General features: G+C 39.2%; 1 long non-coding RNA gene across 1 annotated transcript in view; it reads left to right on the top strand.

The window, feature by feature from the left end:
• Window positions 1-13974, top strand: part of LOC143781847 (uncharacterized) — a 46199-nt gene that overhangs the window by 25332 nt on the left and 6893 nt on the right. Inside the window, exons 2-3 of the long non-coding RNA XR_013216817.1 lie at window positions 6801-6908; window positions 6988-7062. This is a non-coding gene — a long non-coding RNA (uncharacterized LOC143781847). The remainder of the gene's footprint in view (window positions 1-6800; window positions 6909-6987; window positions 7063-13974) is intronic.

The raw sequence follows: 13974 nt of genomic DNA, 5'->3' as shown, positions 1-13974 counted from the left end.
TAGTACGCTTAAAGCATGCTGATATAACATGAGTTGAATCACCACAATAGAAGCACAACCCATTTTTTCGTCTAAAATTCTGCCGCTCGCTTCTGGACAGAATTCTATCACATTGCATATTTTCTGGCGTTTTCTCAGTAGACACCGCCAAATGGTGCACAGGTTTGCGCTCCCGCAGACGCCTATCGATCTGAATAGCCATCGTCATGGACTCATTCAGACTCGCAGGCACAGGGAACCCCACCATAACATCCTTAATGGCATCAGAGAGACCTTCTCTGAAAATCGCCGCCAGGGTGCACTCATTCCACTGAGTAAGCACAGACCATTTGCGGAATTTTTGGCAGTATATTTCAGCTTCATCTTGCCCCTGAGACAAGGACATCAAGGCCTTTTCCGCCTGAAGCTCTAAATGAGGTTCCTCATAAAGCAACCCCAAGGCCAGAAAAAACGCATCCACATTGAGCAACGCAGGATCCCCTGGTGCCAATGCAAAAGCCCAGTCTTGAGGGTCGCCCCGGAGCAAGGAAATTACAATCCTGACCTGCTGTGCAGGGTCTCCGGCAGAGCGAGACTTCAGGGACAAAAACAATTTGCAATTATTTTTAAAATTTTGAAAGTGAGATCTATTCCCCGAGAAGAATTCAGGCAAAGGAATTCTAGGCTCAGACATAGGTGCATGAACAACAAAATCTTGCAAATTTTGTACCTTTGTGGCGAGATTATTCAAACCTGTAGCTACACTCTGAAGATCCATTTGAAACAGGTGAACACAGAGCCATTCAAGGATTAGAAGGAGAGGAAGAGAGGAAGGCTGCAGTATAGGCAGACTAGCAAGTGATTCAATTAAGAGCACACTCAGAACTAGAGGGAAAAAAAAAAAAAAATTGTAGCAGACTTCTTTTTTCTCTCCTTTCTCAGCCAGTAATTTAACCCTTTTTTGGGCCGGTCAAACTGTCATGATTCTCAATGGCGAGAGAACATAGCCCAGCATATATGAGAACTAGCTCTTGGAAGATGGAAACTATACTGACCATGAACTAAACCTGCCGCACAACTAGAAGTGGCCGTGTAGCATGCCTACGTTTTTTTATCCCTAGATGCCCAGCGCCAGCCGGAGAACTACCTAATCCTAGCAGAGGAAAAGACAGTCCTGGCTCACCTCTAGAGAAATTTTCCCAAAAGGCAGACAGAGGCCCCCACATATATTGGCGGTGATTTAAGATGAAATGACAAACGTAGCATGAAAATAGGTCTAGCAAAATCGAGGTCCGCTTACTAGATAGTATGAAGACAGAAAGGGCACTTTCATGGTCAGCAGAAAACCCTATCAAAACACCATCCAGAAATTACTTTAAGACTCTAGCATTAACTCATAACACCATAGTGGCAATTTCCGCTCACAAGAGCTTTCCAGACACAGTAACGAAACAGCAGCTGTGAACAGGAACAAAATGCAAAAACACACAAGGACAAAAGTCCAAACTTAGCTGGGAGTTGTCTAGTAGCAGGAACAAGCACAGAAAGGCTACTGATTACATTGTTGACCGGCATGAAACTGACAGAGGAGCAAGGTTATATAGCGACTCCCACATCCTGATAGGAGCAGGTGAACAGAGGGGATGATGCACACAAGTTAAATTCCACAAGTGGCCACAGGGGGAGCCCAGAATCCAATTTCACAACAGTCTGTGTGAGATCACATGAGGAGACAGAAGGATTTGCATAAGTCTACATCCACAGATCTGTGGTTAGTTCTCCAAGATGTTTGGAAGAACTTCCTTGCTGAGTTCCTTTAAAAACTTTGTGCAAATATGCCTAGAGGAATTGATGCTTTAATGCTGCTTTGAAGGAAAAAGGCAGTCACATCAAATTGATTTAATTTAGGTTTATGTTTTGTTCATTACCTTTGCATTTTATTAATTGCAAAACATAAAATATTAACACCTCTATTTTTGCAAGCATTCTTACTTCGCAGGTTTTTTTCACACGTCCCAAAAACTTTTGCCCAGTACTATTTTTATTTATACATTTTTAAAAGCATGTTTTTATTTTTTTTTTATTTTTGAACCTGCTATCATCTGATCAGTTTTACTATAAACTGCAATACTACAGTATTACAATATATAGTAAAAATCACAGGTGGTTTTAACAGGAGCACAAATATGGAAGGCAATGGTTAAGACACCTTTACACCCCAAGGTGGTTTGCCTGTTAATGACCTGGACAATTTTTACAATTCTGACCAGTGTCACTTTATGAGATTATAACTCTGGAATGCTTCAATGTATCCCTCTGATTCTGAGATTGTTTTTTCGTGACATATTACACTTCTTGATAGGGGTAAAATTTATTCGATATAACTTGTGTTTATTTGTGAAGAAATTGAAATTTAGCAAAAATTTGAAAAATTTTGCAATTTTCAAACTTTGAATTCTTATGCCCTTAAATCAGAGAGATGTGTCACACAAAATAGTTAGGGATAAAAGTTGGCCAGCAATTTCTCCTTTGTCTTACAAAACGTTCGGTTTGCACCCGCACAAGCATTAAGATAGGTACAAAACGGCTGTTGTCCTTTTTTACTTCCCCACTTTTCTTTTTAAGAAGCAATGGTGAGTGCTGTTTCTTTTTTCAATATTGATCACACATACTGAAGTCCACCCAATTTCAGAAGGGGCAAGGTTGAAATTGTCTTACGCATCTCTTATTGTAGACAATTCTCTGCAAGGGTTGCTGTCAAGAGATTCATCAGGCCAAAAAATTCTTCTAACTGAGCTTCCTGGCTTTTATCACATATTTTAAGTTCTAGTGCACTTCAGAAGAGACTGTAACTACCCAACTTAGGTTTCCTTGATTTCATATTGGCCACTGCGATGACATGACAACATGAGATGGGTATTTCACGATTGCAGCTGCTAAATATATTATCACAATGAATAAAAAGCCATTATACAAAGTTGCATGAATAACAGTAAGGTTATGTCCACACGTTGCTGAATTGCAGCATAAATTTCTTCGGCAATTCCTCAACTCCCTGCCGTGGGTAAAATGCATGAGGAATTGGCATGTGTAATTAGTTTGCAGAATGCTAGTGTTTTCTAAGCGATCTGTAGCATTGCTTGGAAAACTGATTGACAGGTTGGTCACACTTGTCAAACATAGCATTTGACAAGTGTGACCAACTTTTTACTATTGATGCTGCCTAGGCAGCATCAATAGTAAAGAGATACAAAGTTAAAAATAATTTAAAAAATAAAAAATCGTGATATTCTCACCTTCCGGCGGCCTCCGCAGCCTTCCCGATCCTCGCGATGCTCCTTAGCAGCTCCCGTTCCCAGTGATGCCTTGCCACAATGATCCCAGATGACATAGCATCACGTGAGACCACTACTTCATCCCTGGTCATTGTCACAAGTCATCACTGGGAACAGGAGCTGCCGGGAGCATCGCTAAGGCCTGGGCTGGATCCGAGGGCTGCCGGAAGGTGAGTATATTACTATTTTGTATTTTACATTTTTTTTAATGGCTTGGAGGAGAGTTTCCTCTCCTCCACCCTGGGTACCATCTGCACATGATTCGCTTACTTTGCCCATGGTGGGCATAGCCCATTGCGGGAAGTAAGCGGATCAATGCATTCCTATGTGTGCAGAATCGCCCTGATTCCACACAAAAAATGAGCATGCTGCATATTTTTCTGCGATGCGATTCCACCGTGGAAAATTATGCCGCATTAGCACAGCATTGTGGAATCCCATTGAATTCAATGGGTTGTGTTGTGTATGCATTTTCGTTGCATTTTCGCCACATTTTCAAGGCGAAAAAATACAGCAAAAACGCATGCAATCTGCAACGTGTGCACATAGCCTTTAGGTAGTTATATTTAAAACATAGTATTAATAGGGTATACCCATCTCCTGGATTCTATCCCAATATATTGTAGGCGTAATAATATTAATATTAGGAAATACCTCCAATTACCGTATAAGTGTATTATACAGTAGTTCTTCTGATTCTCTATGTCACTTACCCCATGTTCAGAGCATTGAAGTAACTTAAGTATGAATGGCTATGACCACTCTTATACTGACAGTTAGTTGTCACCGTGGCATGTAAAAATGTTTTCATCCCTGGTCAAAATTACTGGTAATGTAAGCAATTAAGAAAGTTGAAGATGAAATGATCTGTAAGAGGCCAAAAGTTAAAGATGACACATCTCCTTTGTATGTTAGAGTAAAAAAATATGTTGTCTTTTTTCATTTTAAAAATTGCAAAAAAGGAATATGAACTGTTGCAAAAGTTTGCACTTGCTCCAAGATTTGTGTGCTCAGTTAACTTTGAACAAGGTTTCAGATCTTAATTAGCCTTTTTAAGGTTATGACTTTTTCACTATCATCATTAGGAAAGGCTAAGTAATACAAATTTTCCAGCTTTATAAAAGCCCAGCCTCCTCTAACCTTGTGCCAAAAACAGCAGCCATGGGTTCTTCTAAGCAGTTGCCTAGCGCTCTAAAAATGAAAATTGTGGCAGCCCACAAAGCAGGAGAAGGTTATGAAAATATAGCAAAGCATTTTCAAGTTGCCCTTTCCTCAATTTGAAATGTATTTAAGAAATGGCAGTTAACAGTGGAGGTCAAGAAAAGGTATGGAAGACCAAGCAAAATTTCATTGAGAGATTCTCGTAGGATTGCGAGAGAGGCAAGTCAGAAGTGCCGCTTCACTGCAAAAGACCTTCAGAAAGATTTAGAAGACTCTGGAGTTGTGCTATGTTGTTCTACTGTTCAGAGACACCTGCACAAATATGACTTTCATGGAAGAGTCATCAGAAGAAAACCTCTCCTGCTTCCTTACTATAAAATTCAGCATCAGAAGCATGCAAAGAACTTGTAAACAAGCCTGATAAATTTTGGAAAGTTCTGTGGACTGGTGTTATTAAAATAGATTTTTTTGGCCACAATGATCAAAGATATGTGTGGAGAAAAAAAGGGCACAGAATTTCAGGAAAAGAACATATTGTAAACCATTAGGCATGGGGGTGGATCAATCATGCTTTGGGGTTGTGTTGCAGCCAATGGCAAGGAGGACATTTTACGGGTAAAGGGAAGAATAGATTCAATAAAACTTCAACAATTTCTTGATGCAAACATAATACCATCAGTAAAAAAGCTGAAATTGAAAAGAGGATGGCTTCTACAAATGGATAATGATCCTAAACACATGTCGAAATCCACAATAGACGACCTCAAAAGGCACAAGCTGAAGGTTTTACAATTGACCTCACAGTCCCCTGATCTGAGCATCATTAAAAATCTGTGTCTAGACCTCAAAATAGCAGTGCATGCAAGATGACCCAGGAATTCACAGAACTGGAAGAATTTTCCAAGGAAGGATGAAATTACCTGAAACAAGAATTGAAAGACTCTTAGCTGGCTACAAAAGCATTTACAAGCTGTGATACTTTCAAAAAGTGGGTGCTACTAGGTAATAGACATGCAGGGTGCCAAAATTTTAGCATTTGCACATTTTCCTTATTGTAATTTTTAAAATGTAAAAGATGAAAATATATATTTGCCTTAGATAGAAAGGAAATGTGTCATCTTTAAATTTAGACCTCTTAGAGATCATTTCATCTTTAACTTGCTTAATTGTTCACATAAACAGTAATTTTGACCAGTGGTGACCAAACGTTTACATGCTACTGTATTGATCATAACCATGGATACCTAAGCTACTGCAATGCCCTGCACATGGAGTAAGCGACATAGCTTAGCAGAAGAACTCTACTACATTTCTATATGGACGTATTTGCTAATATTATTATTATTATTATTATTATTATCATTATTATTATTATTGCACCTGCTACATATTGGGATAGAATCTTGTATATGGGCATACCCCTTTGGGTACTTTGGCCACTGCACGACCAGCTCTATCCTCACCTACTGTATCCTCACCCATCGTTTGTAGATTGTGAGCCTTCGCGGGCAGTGTCCTCTCTCCTCCTGTACCAGTTGTTACTTGTATTGTTCAAGATTATTGTACCTGTTTTTATTATGTATACCCCTCCTCACATGTAAAGCGCCATGGAATAAATGGCGCTATAATAATAAATAATAATAATAATAATAATACCCCTTTAAATTTTTAAATTGCATGTCCCATCTATATTCTTCAGGAGACTACCGATTTCGAGCCTCCAGGCTTCACTCTTATTAAAAATTGTACTTAAGAAAGGAAAACTCATGATAAAATTGTCTTTGTTACTTTTTGTATAATACTTTTGGTTTGATTTTTTGGTCTGATTTTGGTTTGTTTTTGCTTTTTCGCTTTGCCAAGGAATTATTGAAAACAAGTGAAAATTAGCATTGATTCGCTTTTGTAACATTACAGAGATTTATTTTCATTTGGTATGTTCCTTTCTGTATTCTGTTTGGGGCATTCTGACATTCACATTTCAGATGCTAGTCATGCTGAACATTACCTCTACTACTGTGGGTTTACATCTGATGGGCCTGTAAGTATGCCAGTTCTGGCCTATGTAATGCTGTTTGTAATGTGAAATCTAAACAGGCAATAGCAGTGAGGCATGACAGGAATGTGTTTCCATTGGAGAAGTCTGTCAGAAAAAAAGTTTAAGCATAGACATGTCCAGAAGGGTCTTTCAGCTGGCCAAGACGGAAGACTAATGTTATTGTACATAGGCTGTCACCCTGCCAGCCCTCCCTCACAGACTTGTTTTCTTTAATACGTTCTTTTTCTTATTTTTTTCCCTCTTTCTTTCTTTACTGACTGTTTGCTCAGGTGGACAGTGACACCATTTGGAAGAGGCTGCTTTAGTCCAGCTCTGCACGCATGGCCGTTGGATGTGTCATCGAATTGGTTTCCAAAGTGGTCTCAGGAGACCTGAAGGTGAGGTCGAGGTTGCATTGTGTGTGGGAAAATGTGGAAAGAAGCAAAAAGTGAGATACTGTTATTCTTGGGCTTGCAGGTCTGCTAGAGGTCATGGTGTGGGAAGATGGACTTTAAGGTGTGGCAATGAAGAGAACAAAAGTTTAGTTTGCAAGTGAGTACAGTAATAAAATAGAAAAATGAAGACTGGGAACTCTGTTTTATTTTAAGAGAAGTCCACAGAATGTAAAGATCATGTGGTATTATGTTTAGTTGTGATCAGCTATGCAAATAATTCCTGAATGCCACCCAAGCATTCCAAGCGTAATTGCAACATGTGTAAGGGTTGAGAAAGCAGAAATTGTTGACTACAAGAGTAATGACCCAAAGTGTAATTTTCCTAAAGAGCTCACTGTGGACTAATGTTCTTCTGTCCTCATGTTTTTATCTTCCCCACATGATCTGTGAAGGTTAATGTATATGACCAGAGTACATCCAGTCTAAACAGTTTATAGAAGCTTTAAACTTGACAGAAATTTGACATTTTATTTGGTATGTTAAGAAGACCTCGATATACAATTCAGACAGATTATCTAATGAACCAAGCTTTAATATTCGAAGGTATATTTCACCCAAAAATAATCATAGATGATTCTAGTGTATGGACAGCTTTACAACCTGCTGCGAGGTTTACTTCTTTACAGATTATTTTAGAGAGTATTTGCTCCAAAAATATTATAGTATATATCACTGGACGCAGTTTTGCTTTCCAGTCATTGCTGAGACTCAGAATTTTGCTTTATTTTGTTACACATGAATGCTCTAACTATATATAAAAACGAATCACTGATTGACTGTACCTGGACGAGGACCATACTGTAGATCAAAGTACAAACAGTATAATTATTTTAGGATACCGCACAACAAGGGCACAGCTGGATCAATGAATGAAATCATTCTTTCCTATAACATACACCTGTACAAATCTGACATAACCCTGAAATGTTAGACTTGAAGGTACGAAGGATAAATACATGAAAAACCACCATGACTATGCTAATAAATATAGATAAATGTTGTGCAAGGAATCAAAAATATGGAATGCTGTCCAACAGCTAGTATGGGTTTTAGGCTGCAGTTGAATCCAAGGCGCTACAGTACAAAGAATACGGTCATCCAATTATGAGGCAGAGGGTACAGAGAGCCACAGGACCAATTAAAATCCTGGATTATTTTAGGTTTAGTGGACCAGTGAGCAATCTTACTCACTGATCTCAATCACTGCTTAAGTCCAACCACTGGACTTTAAAGTAAAAAATAAACAAAAATATAAAATATACTATAGTGACATAGTTAATATGGTTAATAGTTGTCCATCCAGTTCAAGAGAACCAGGATGTGAAAGGACCAACAGAAGAGGCACATGTACAACCACAATAAGTGATCCAGTGTGCCACAAAAGAGCTAGCCTTTCCCTCCTGATCCCAATTGCTGATCTACTGGACCAAATAATCAGAAAAAAGCTTACATATTTACATAAGTATTTATTTAATTTTCTTCTAAGAAGCATCTAAGCTGTGACCAGCTCTTGAGGTAAACTATTTCACAGATTAATAGTTCTTCCGGTAAAGAAAGCTTGTCTCCTCTTGAGATTGAACTTTTGTGTCTTTTGAGTAGGTTTTACATTAAACAGCTTTTGACAATACTTTTTGTATGAGCCATTTATGTATTTGTACATGTTAATCATGTCCCCACTTAACCGACTCTTCTCAACACTAAATAAATGTAATTCTTATCTAACCTGATAACCAAGATCCTTCATACCCCTCGTCAGTTTTGTGGCTTTTATTTGTACCTTGTTTAACTCCAGGGCATCATTTCTATGAACTGGTGGCCTGAACTGAAAGGCATATTGTAGATGACATTGTATTAATGCTTTCTAGAGTCATAGTATTATATCACATTCTCAAGAGCTACCGTTTTTTTCTGGTGTATAATACGACTGGGCGTATAAGACGACCCCCAACTTTTCCATATAAAATATGGAGTTTGGGATATACTCACCGTATAAGATGGGGGTCATCTTATACGCCCATATACTTGCCGTATAAGACGGGGGTCATCTTATACGCCCAGTCATCTTATATCGCATGTGCGGTGCGGATGGTTCCCATGGTCTGGAGGAGAGGAGACTCTCCTTCAGGCCCTGGGATCCACATTCATGTAAAAAAAGAATAAAAATAAAAAATATGGGATATACTTACCCTCCGACGGCCCGCGGCTCTCAGCGGTGCAAGCGGTGGCCTCCGTTCCTAAGGATGCATTCAGCGAAGGACCTTCGATGATGTCACAGTTGCGTGACCGGTCGCGTGACTGTGACGTCATCAAAGGTCCTTCGGAGGCTGCCGCTTGCACCGCTGAGAACTGCGGGCCGTCAGAGGGTAAGTATATCCCATGTTTTTTATTTTTATTCTTTTTTTTACATGAATATGGATCCCAGGGCCTGAAGGAGAGTCTCCTCTCCTCCAGATCCTGGGAACCATACAGGACTGCTCCCTGCACACGCCGTACCTGGCGTATAAGACGACCCATGACTTTTGAGATGATTTTCAGGGGTTAAAAAGTCGTTTTATACACCGGAAAATACGGTAGTAATTGTTTTAATACATGACAATGTCCTGTTGTCTTTAGAAGTTGCTGACATTGCATGCTTTTATTTAGTCTGTGATCTCAAGTACACTTAGATACTTCTCTACAAGTGACTCTCCTTGCTCTATTCCCCTAAAACATTTGATGCCCGCATATTATTAGTGTCCAGGTGCATAACTTTACATTTCTTCACATTAAAACTCATCTACCAAGTGGATGCTCAAACACTCAGTTCGTTGAAGTCAGCTTGTAACTTCTGAACATCTTCTATAGACTGCACTATACTATATCATTTGATGTTATCTGCAGAGAAATAGAAACTCCACAAATAACCCACTCATATTTCATTAATAAATAAGTTAAATAATAGAGGACCTATCAATGAACCTTGGGTTATACCACTAATAACTGGATACCATTTAGAGTAGCAGTCTTGGACCACAACTCTCTGGATGCGGTCTTTGAGCCAGTTTTCGATCTAATTACAAACCTTACCTTCTAAGCCTATAGACCTTAAATGGGTTTTTCCACAAACAACAGTCCATGTTAAGCAAAAGATATTGGAATATTAACAACTTCCACAATTGGATGTGTTTAAATAAAATGTTCCTTTGCTGAGATAACCTTATAAATGTGCCCCTGCTGTGTACTGTGTAATGGCTGTGTCTGACCATGGTGAAACATGGTCCGATCAAACAATAGCTCCTGGGCAGGGGGGTTACAATTGTGGAACTTATTTTTATTCTAATATCTATTGATTAAAAGAAACTTTGGTTTATGGGAAAGCCCCTTTAAAATACCCTACATATCATTCTGCTCATCTTCTCCTGTACTAAATATAAAATGCCATTAAAAATATATTCATACAGAAAATGAGACAGTTTATGCAGCAGGTGCATATATTTTTGCACACCTGATTGAAATATAGTGAATCATTTCTGCAAAAAATCTGTATGTGAATTTATTCCAATTGATTACTTCAAGAGGAATAAAATCTGTCCAAATTTAATGTCTGGATATGTTGAATGAATTGTCTCATTCAATTGCAACAAGCAGAGATGTCCAAAGCCATGATATTTAATATACAGTGCATATTATAGAATGTACAAGTTTTTATAAGTAAAAAAAAAACTCCTTTAACCCCTTACCAACATGTGGCATACATATTCATCTGATGTGTATGTATAGAGAGAGCTGAGCAAATTTAACCTCTTTACCGCTATAGTTATGTTCAAAGTGGGCTCATCCTGTTTGCTGTGGGCATCGGTAGTGAGTCCGCGGGTTGAATCATGTTGACATATTAAATGCCACTGTCATCTCTGACAACAGCATTTAACATGCTCGTGCCGGAAGCGCGTCACTAATCCCGCCCATCGACACCCATCTCACATGACCACGAGTCGCTATTGGTTTGGCATGGCAAACCTGGGTCTGCAGCAGACCCCTGTGGTTGTCATTGCCAGATAGCCCAGTGCTTGGCGCTCATAGCAAGTGATCATTTTAATTACATAAAGCAGGGCTGAAACCCTGCTATGTGTAGCACAAACGATCGGATGATTGCAGCTTCTAGTCTCCCATGGAGACTAATAAAGCAAGTGTATAGTAAGAAAATTTTTTTGGGAAAATAAAAAAAAAAAGTTCAAATCACCCCCCCGATTGCCCATTCAAAATAAAACAATAAAAAAATACACATATTTGGTATCACAGCATTCAGAATCGGCCTTTTTTTTTGTCACCGCAGCATAATAATAATAATCTTTATTTATATAGTGCCAACATATTCCGCAGCGCTTTACAGTTCAACATTATTTTACATTATTAAAATGGTATCAATAAAAATGTCAGCTCGGCACAGAAAAAATAAGCCCTCACCCAGCCCCAGATCACAAAAAAATTATTTTGCATTATGAATATCCTTTAAAAATATATTGTGTCCCACAAAAAAAGCCCTTACATGGCCATGTAGATGGAAAAATAAAAAAGGGGAGGAAAAAGTAAAAGCTCAAAACCATAAAATTGCCTGGCCATGAAGGCATTAAAACACATTACACATGTCAAATGTCAGCAATTCATATAAATATCATTATATTCTTTTTTGACTGTAACTAGCTAAAATTATTATAAATGTGTGTTATATCTACTGTAGATATGAGGTCAGGTAGGAAAAAAACCTTTAGGAAAAAATTAGGGAAGTTCATAATTAGTTGAAGTTGGTCCAAACATTAAACATATGTGCCAAGTTTCTTCAGAAGTATGTTACCCTGCACAAGGCACAAATACTGAATGCTAATATCTAGTTAATGAGGCATAAGATGACAGAAAGAACCAGAAGGAACATGGTACTTTGCATCTGAAGAATGGCCAATGTAAACGCGGATGGCTATTACTATAATAACCAACTATCACACTTAAGATAATATTTGTTAATTTTCTTCGGTAATTTCTAACGGGACGTTGTTGCGTTCTCACGATCACAGGACTCGCTTGTGTAAAACATGAAAAGGATGTTTCCTGCAATCTTCTAATCATTTACAATTGTTTTCCTTTAATGTGTCTGCTGTTGCTTAAACTCTACAGACATCCTCGCAAATTTGAAACATTTGGCCGATGCATGCATGAAACGGCAGCTGAAATTTACAAATGGCATTAAACCTTCTTCTGAAACTTATCTGATACCCAGAAGTAGTAGATTGCTTAATATTTGTGGAAGGTGGTCTGGGGGTCCTTTCCTGTCAATTTTATACAGAATCAAAGAAAAACAACTTTTCTCTTTGTGAATAAAAAATTGGCTGCCAAATAGGTAATATGGTGCCTATAGGTAAAGTATGACTGCCCTGTAGAGCTGAGGTGCACAATCTTTTTTATTCTGAGGACCACATTGTCATATTAAGCCATTTCCAAGGGCTGTTGTAAATATGGGGATAACACCTGTTGAGACATTAGAGAGTGAGCAGCTTATGAGAAGAAGCCATCCGAAATGTCTCTTCTTTTAAGTGCGTCAGCGTATACGAACCCTGAAGCGGTTGGAAGAAGTGGTATAAGACGGTGAACTGTGTTAACTTTATGGTGTGCTGTTCGGGCACTTTTTAGGTGGACTCTGGGCAGAAACTATCTGAAAAGATGGTGCATGCACATACGCTTATGATGAGACGTTCATATAAAGCATGGGTGTGTTCATATAGTTTTCTGAAAACGATTTAGAAGCAGATTCTGCTCTGAAATGGAATACTTTTTATTTAATTTAGCTTTAAATACTTTTTGAATAAGCTTCCTTTCCTATGGATTGTAATGGGAAAACACTTCAACAGTACACATGGAGGTGTTTTTTCTACTAAGAGTTTTTTAGCGTTTTCCATTAAAATCAATAGGAAGTCTATTCAAAGAGTATTTGAAGCATTTGTTTATGGATTTTGAAGCAGAATGTACATTGTAACAGTAGAAGCAGGGGCGTAACTACAGTAGGTGCAGAGGTTGCAATCACACTTGGAGCCTAGACCCTAGGGGGCCCAAAAAATCCCCTTTGGCACATATGAAAAGACCATTAGTATTAAAGACATGAAATAATTGGTCGCCCTGTTGGAGCTTTTGCATTGGGGCCCACAAGCTTCCACTTATGCCACTACGTAAAAGTCAAGACTCGTATTCTTGATGGTTACATAGTACTTGTTCAGACTCTCTCTGATTGCACAGTGTTAGTGCTCACTCAGATGACCGACCATACAATGAATACAATGAGTAAAAATCAGACAGCACACTGACCAATGTAAAACATTAGGGCTGGGAAGATGACAATTTTTCACAGCGGTGAGGGGGATGGTACCTGTAAGCATTGCTCTGACGCAACCAGGTTGGTTGATCCACAATATAGGTTGGGTCCCTGTCACTACCTTCTCACCTTTGGAACCGTGGAAGTGCACACAGCACGAAATGACCGTAGTCCAACCTTTTCCACACTCACCTCTCCCGCCGATGTGTGTTCACGTCACTGAATAAAGTACTTCATCTGGAACAGTGAGTTATTTAACCGTTCAGCACTTTAGGTCTTGTGTTAGAATCACATATATGGCACTTTGTCGTTTACTAGAGCTTGTATCCGCTAGTGTTTTCCATGGACCAATGTTCAGCAGTCTCTATATGACTAGTTATCTGCTTATTTGTTTTAATTGGTTAAAATAAAAATGGAATTTTTAACCCCTTCCCGACATTTGACGTACTATCCCGTCGAGGTGGGGTGGGCCCCCATGACCGCCGACGGGATAGTACGTCATACGCGATCGGCCGCGCTCACGGGGGGAGCGCGGCCGATCGCGGCCGGGTGTCGGCTGCATATCGCAGCTGACATCCGGCACTATGTGCCAGGAGTGGTCACGGACCGCCCCCGGCACATTAACCCCCGGCACACCGCGATCAAACATGATCGCGGTGTACCGGCGGTACA

The sequence above is a fragment of the Ranitomeya variabilis genome, chromosome 6 (assembly GCF_051348905.1).
Source record: "Ranitomeya variabilis isolate aRanVar5 chromosome 6, aRanVar5.hap1, whole genome shotgun sequence".
NCBI classification, from domain to species: domain Eukaryota; kingdom Metazoa; phylum Chordata; class Amphibia; order Anura; family Dendrobatidae; genus Ranitomeya; species Ranitomeya variabilis.
Note: the sequence above shows the minus strand (reverse complement) of the source record. Positions and strands in the feature narration are given on the sequence as shown.